General features: G+C 48.4%; 1 protein-coding gene across 1 annotated transcript in view; it reads left to right on the top strand.

Moving 5' to 3' along the window:
* enc1 (ectodermal-neural cortex 1) overlaps positions 1–5,714 on the top strand; it is a 14,278-nt gene extending 8,564 nt beyond the window's left edge. Inside the window, exon 4 of the mRNA XM_062554929.1 lies at positions 956–5,714. The gene's annotated coding sequence lies outside the window, so the exon portion shown is untranslated. The remainder of the gene's footprint in view (positions 1–955) is intronic.
* Positions 5,715–6,468: the final 754 nt, after the last annotated feature.

Below are 6,468 nucleotides of genomic sequence, written 5' to 3'. Positions count from 1 at the left end.
CGGACACGGCCTTTAGAGTTCTCTCAACCCTGACCAGAGAGAGAGAGAGAGAGAGAGAGAGGGAGAGAGAGAGAGAGAGAGAGGGAGAGAGGGAGGGAGAGAGAGAGATAGAGAGAGGGAGAGAGGGAGGGAGAGCGGGAGAGAGGGAGGGAGAGAGAGAGAGATAGAGAGAGGGAGAGAGGGAGGGAGAGCGGGAGAGAGGGAGGGAGAGAGATAGAGAGGGAGGAGGAGAGGGAGAGGGAGGGAGAGAGAGAGAGGGAGGAGGAGATATGGAGAGAGGGAGAGAGATAGAGAGGGAGGAGGAGAGAGAGAAGGAGGGACAGAGAGAGGGAGAGAGAGAGGGAGGAGGAGATATGGAGAGAGGGAGAGGGATGGGGAGAGATGGAGGGAGATGAGATATGGAGAGTGAGTGAGGGAGAAAGAGAGATAAGGAGAGGGAGAAATGCAGAGAGAGAGAGAGATGGAGAAAAAGAGAAGGAGAGAGGAAGGAAGAGATGGAGGGAAAGAGAGCAAGAGCAAATTTGACTCATTCTATACCTTCAGCACCTGAGGCAAGAAAGAGAGAGGGAGGAAGGGAGGGAGAATAGAGGAAGGAATGGTGTGTGTGTGTGTGTGTGTGTGTGTGTGTGTGTTTGTGTGTGTGTGTGTATGCACACAGAAAGGGATCTTTCCACACTTACCACATCACGGTTAGTGATAGTGTGAGACAGAGTGAGAAGAGACAGTGTGTGCATGTGTGTGTGTGTGTGTGTGTGTGAGTATCAGAGTGTACAGGTTATGTGTACATTTATTATTAGGAGTGACTTGGTTTGCTGCTGGGACTCGCTTTTCTCAGGACATGATGGCTGTTGACATATCAGAGTTTGTTGTCATGTGGTGTTTATTGGTGTGTTGTTTTGTCGTTGTGTTGTTTGTCTTTTCTGTCTAACGTTTGTTTTGCCTCTTCTCCCAACAGACTTCCCTCCCTCGTCTTTGTTCTTCGTCATCTGCTGGATCTGTTTGGACTGTGAAGAAGCACATTTTGAACTTTCCTCTGCTAACATCCCAAAAGAGACCTCCCAACTGCGAAAATGCTAACCCTCGTCCTGCCCCGAACAGCGCTTTGTGTGATGTGAACGCTCCCTCGAGTCCCCTTAAAGCACGAATGGATTTCTTATTTCCGGAGAAAGGACTTCTGTACAGAATGATGTGACGTCCTGTTATCACAGGAAGTGGGGTTTGATGAAAACAAACCATTTGGCTGCTTGTTCCCAAGAGACCAACCATCTTCCACTTGTACTATAGACATATCACATCATCACGCAGCACCTGTATGGAAGAAGACAGACTCACCCTTTCATTTGAGAGATGCCAGGCTGAGACCTAGACATTGTATATTGCATGAAGGATGATTCTTTTGTTTGTGGAGACTCTGCCTTGAAGCCTCATAGGACATGGAGGAGGAGGAGGAGGAGGAGGAGGAGGAGGAGGCGAGAAAGACTACATCAGCATGTTCAGTGTCCATGTACACATAATGGAGAAAGAACAGAAATATCTCCCTCTCTAACACACACACACACACACACACACTCACACACACAGACACAGACACACCCACACACAGACACACACACTCGCACTGAGCCCCTACCCATGTGAGTTTCTCTCTCCAAGATGACTGATATCTTGCTGCACTTTGTTTTGGAGCATTTATGAGGTGTGTGTGTGTGTGTGTGTGTGTGTGTGTGTGTTTGTTGGTTACAGTGTTACTCTCTTAAATACATTGCTGGCATGGAGGAAAGAGAAACACAGACACACACACACACTCACCAGATGGTGTCTATGTGCTGAAGCTGGCTAGACTTTGCTAATTTAGTGAGAGAAATTGGACACGCAGACACCTTATGTTGCACTGGTTGCGCCAAGGTGTCCGTGTGTGTGTGTGTGTTTGTGTGTGCGTGCCTGCGTGCGTGCGTGCGTGCGTGCGTGCGTGCATGTGTGTGTAAGATGACAAGCATGTGAAGGTTCATGCCCTGACATGCCTATCTGATTGAAGATGCAGCCGACAACCTTCCTAACCCAAATGTCCCTCCCTTAACTTCTCTCTAACTCTCAATACAGTTTAACTCTCAATACACACAAATGCACACACAAACAGATAGACACACACACACACACACACACAGACTGCTGGACTAATGACTGAACAGCAGCCAGTCATGAATGCTAGTCAGCAAAGAGACAGACAGGTTCCTGAGTGGCTAAGGCATAAGCCTGCCGCCAAGCTGCTCCCCGTGGGATACAGTAGCTTTCAAACTGTGTGTGTGTGTGTGTGTGTGTGTGTGTGTGTGTGTGTGTGTATCCATGCCCACGCCTGTACAGAACTATTCTGAGCCCCATATGGTCACGGCTTGCAAAAGTCCCGCCGCTGAAGACCACTCTGACAGACTGCAAGAACACACGGTCTCCATGGAAACCATATGGAAAAAATACAGAAACAAAAGGAAAGAAAAAGAAAAGAAAAGAAAGAAAGAACTGTAAACAAGAAAAAAAGAGTCGCCTCAAGAACCATTTTTTTGTCTATTCTTAATCTTATTTATGAGAAAATGACGGAGATCGTTTTTGTTTTGTTGTTTTATTTGTAAAACGTGTATTTTTTAAATATTTATTGTGTTGTTTATTTTCATGCAGTTCCAATACTTTGTCATCATGCATGGATCACATCATCTCCACTCTCTCTCTTTCTCTTTTCTTCTCTCTCTCTCTCTCTCTCTCCTATTCTCCTTGCCTCTAAGCTGACGCTTTTGCACATCTTTCGTTTCCTTCGGATGGGCGTGGCTGTGAAACTGAAGACCCCTCTGGTCATGTGACGCCTCTAGAGCCCTCTAGGGGTCAGAGGTCAGAGTTCCAGGGCCGCGGAGGGAGTGACGTCGGGATATTAGATTACCCAGAGTGCACCGGGGTCCAGTCAGCTGGATACGTCGGGTCACCCGGGTCTCAGAACACAACCCTCACCCCGCTGTAGACATAGGAGTGTCATCCTCCTCAGCCTGCCGTAGTCTGCTGCCCCTGCTGCCTTAGTCCTGCTATTACATCTCTTTCGGCCGCCTTCACAGTCCGTTTGAAGGCATTTTGTGAATAGGGCTTGTAAGATAAACCCCGGACACACAGTCACACACAAAAATGCACACACGCACATTCTCGCCTGAAATTAAATCAGTCACTGATCAGGAATAGACTACAGTCTATTTTTCTCGCTCTCTCTCACACACACACACACACACACTGAGTGTAACATTTCTCTGTACATGGAACACCTGTGAAGCCCTACAGAGGAATGCTCCAGCTAGAGCTATTACTGTCACTACGACGCTGGTGTGTGTGTGAGAGAGTGTGTGTGTGTGTGGAGATGAGGCAGTGCTAAATCTGACACCTCTCAGGCGACGTAACAGCAGCGGCGGGTTGAGGAAGGGGGGGGGGGGGGGGGGGATGACGACGAGGAATGAGGATGAAGACTTGTCCTAGTTTAGCACCGCGAGACCTTGTGCGGTTCCTTGCTGTGTGTGGCTAAGGAAGCGCTAGCTGAATCCCGAAGGCCCTGAACTGGGCATCTCTGAGCTGAGACATTCAGAAGGGCAGACTGACGCCACAGTTATTCTGCGCCACGAGCAGCGAGAGCCAATAGCAGCAGGAAATCCCTAAAGACACACGTGAATCGTCTCCTTTTTTCAAATGGAAAAAAAAAAAAAAAACCCTACACCAGCAGTGGCTTTGGCTACATCCACAATATTACTTTTTCGTTTTTAAAACCTTTCATTTTCAATATGTTCTCTGTCCGCATATGTGTTTGTAATGCCCCTAGAAAGAGTGTGTGTGTATGTGGGACACACACTCACACACATGAGGTACAGATCATGTCTACTCGCACAAGTCAGATGACTGTTCAGTATTGTGAAATGCAGAATTGAACTGCACTACAGATGCCACCAAAGACAGCACGGCTAGCAAGGCTTGGATTCCGGTCCCCATGTTCCCACCTTCACCGCTGGCAGGCTAGTAGTGAACATTGAAGTAAGTCATGGACACTCAAGAAATGCCAGGCAGACAAGGTCCAAATCAGGAAGGGAACGTGGGTTTCTGCGTTATTTTTTTAGACGTTTGCCGATTTACTGTCTACATGAAGATGCAAAAGCCTGAGTTTTCCAAGCGAATACGGGGGGACAACGGCGCTTTCGAATCGTTCCGTTTCAGGAGCTCGAAAATATTGGAGCAGTGTAGAAAAAAAAACGTAACAGGTGTGTTTAGGATTCAGACGAAAATGTAATAGTGTGGATGTAGCCTTTGTCTGTAGTCGTCTCCCAAGTGGCTGCCTACTCCCCCTGAGCGGCCTGGGCCAGATTCGGGGGGAGTCGCCTATAGGAGAGATCTGTGTGTGTTTGTGTGCATGTATTGTATATGCCTTCAAGGTTCGCAGTAAACTGGAGCTTAGATCCGGGCTGGATCACATGCCACTCCAGCTGCTGTGGAGGCGGTGTACGTGTGTGTGTGTGTGTGTGTGTGTTTGGGCATTCTTGCGGTGCGTGCACATCTGTAAGTGATGTAAGCGATGCGGCCGAGTGTTTGCCTGGGAGGCCAGAGGGGCGTGGGGCGCAGGAGTGTGTGTGTGTGTGTGAGGACGAGCCGCTCTCATGTGGGTTTGGACGCCACGCCCTGCACTGCACTGCACTGCACTGCACTGCACTCAGCTGAGCTGAACTGAGCTGAGCTTCTCTCTGCATTTGATTAGTACACTTGTACACACTAGTACACACACACTCTCACACACACACACACACACACAGAGACCCACACACACAGAACCCATCCACCAAATTCACTCACACACCAGACACCACCCCCACCCAGTGCTACCCCCAACCTTACCACCCCAACCCAACCCCCAAGCTTATACCCAAGCCCCCCCACCCCCCACCCTGAGCCCACGGTCCTCGACCCCTTGGTCCCCAAGCCCTCCCCCCCCACCCTGAGCCCACAGTCCTCGACCCCTTGGTCCCCAAGCCCTGTGGCGACGGATTCAGAGAATTCCTGAGTGCTCTTTGGTTCTCTGGGGGTCAGCTCTGCTGATCTGGACCTCTGGTCAAGAAAAGAGCCCTTTTCATGGGACACCTCACGGCCAATCAGATAAGAGGACCCCCTTCTCCCCCTCCCCTCTCTCTCTCTCCCTGGCTCCAGTGGGGTTGCCACAGCAACAGTCAACAATGAATGCACGGCGACCATTTCACTTGTAATTGTCGAGTGCTCTGCCTTTCTTCTCTTGCTTTCTCTTGTTTTCGGGGGAGGTCTGGCTCGCTCCCCCTTTCTTTGCTTCAGTCTTTTGGAGTGTGTGTGTGTGTGTGTGGGGTGGGGGCTCAGGAATTCAGACCCCCAACAGACACACACACACACACACACACATACAGTCTCAGTGTAAACATTACAGAAATTGTATGTGATATGTATAAAAAAAAAGCACATAGAATGCATCTCTGAAGACACACTGTCAATGTGAGTATGTTCTGCTAAGTGTTCTTGTTTTTTTATTTTTATATTTTTTGAGTTCGCTTTCTTGTATGGCTCATGTGCTCTTGCCCAACCACGGCAGTTAACATTATTTTGTACAAGTGATTTTTTTCACCATGTGAAATTCATGGCTAATAAACATAAGAGTTTTTCCTCTTGACCATTAAAAGAAAAAATGTTGTATGTCATTATTCTCTCGTAATACACACTCGCACGCACACACACACACACACACACACACACACACATGCACACACACACACACACACACACACACACATGCACACACACACACACACACACACACACACACACACACACACACACACACACATTCTTACCCTAAACACTCACTCACTGGCCCTGTCAGAGGTGAATGAGTAGAAACAAACCCATTATCTTCCTTTGTCAACTCAGCCTCAGGGAAACTTTCTTTTCCCGTGAAAGTGAACTGGAACGAGTATACACACACCGTTGTGTTTTTACAGTAAATAAACGCACTCACAGAATGTCTGTCAGCCAATCAGGTCACTCGAGACCGAAGTCCGGTCAGCACTCTTCTCTTCTGGCTGTGACCAGCTGGGCTCATGTAACTGTAGACCACAGCCTTACGTATCACATTTATTAATTTAGCAGATGCTTCTATCCAAAAGGTTGCTTATGCATTTGGCTGACGCTTTTATCCAAAGGCACTTACATGTACAGTACGAACATCAAGTACTACAAGGTCAGTCTACAGTACCAACAGCAACTCAGGGTAACGTACCTGATAAAAGGCACAGCGTTGACAACCAAGAACCCAGTGGGCAGTGTGTTCTAGCCCAGCTCTTTCTTTAGCCACTGCTACGCTAGTCCCCACAATGACTTACTGGCAAAATCAGAGTCTGCACAGTAAGCATTGTTTGGAGCCCGAGTTTGCGCACGTTATGA

This window comes from Sardina pilchardus, chromosome 14 (genome assembly GCF_963854185.1).
Source record: "Sardina pilchardus chromosome 14, fSarPil1.1, whole genome shotgun sequence".
In the NCBI taxonomy this organism is placed as follows: domain Eukaryota; kingdom Metazoa; phylum Chordata; class Actinopteri; order Clupeiformes; family Clupeidae; genus Sardina; species Sardina pilchardus.
This window is presented reverse-complemented; position numbering and strand designations above follow the sequence as displayed.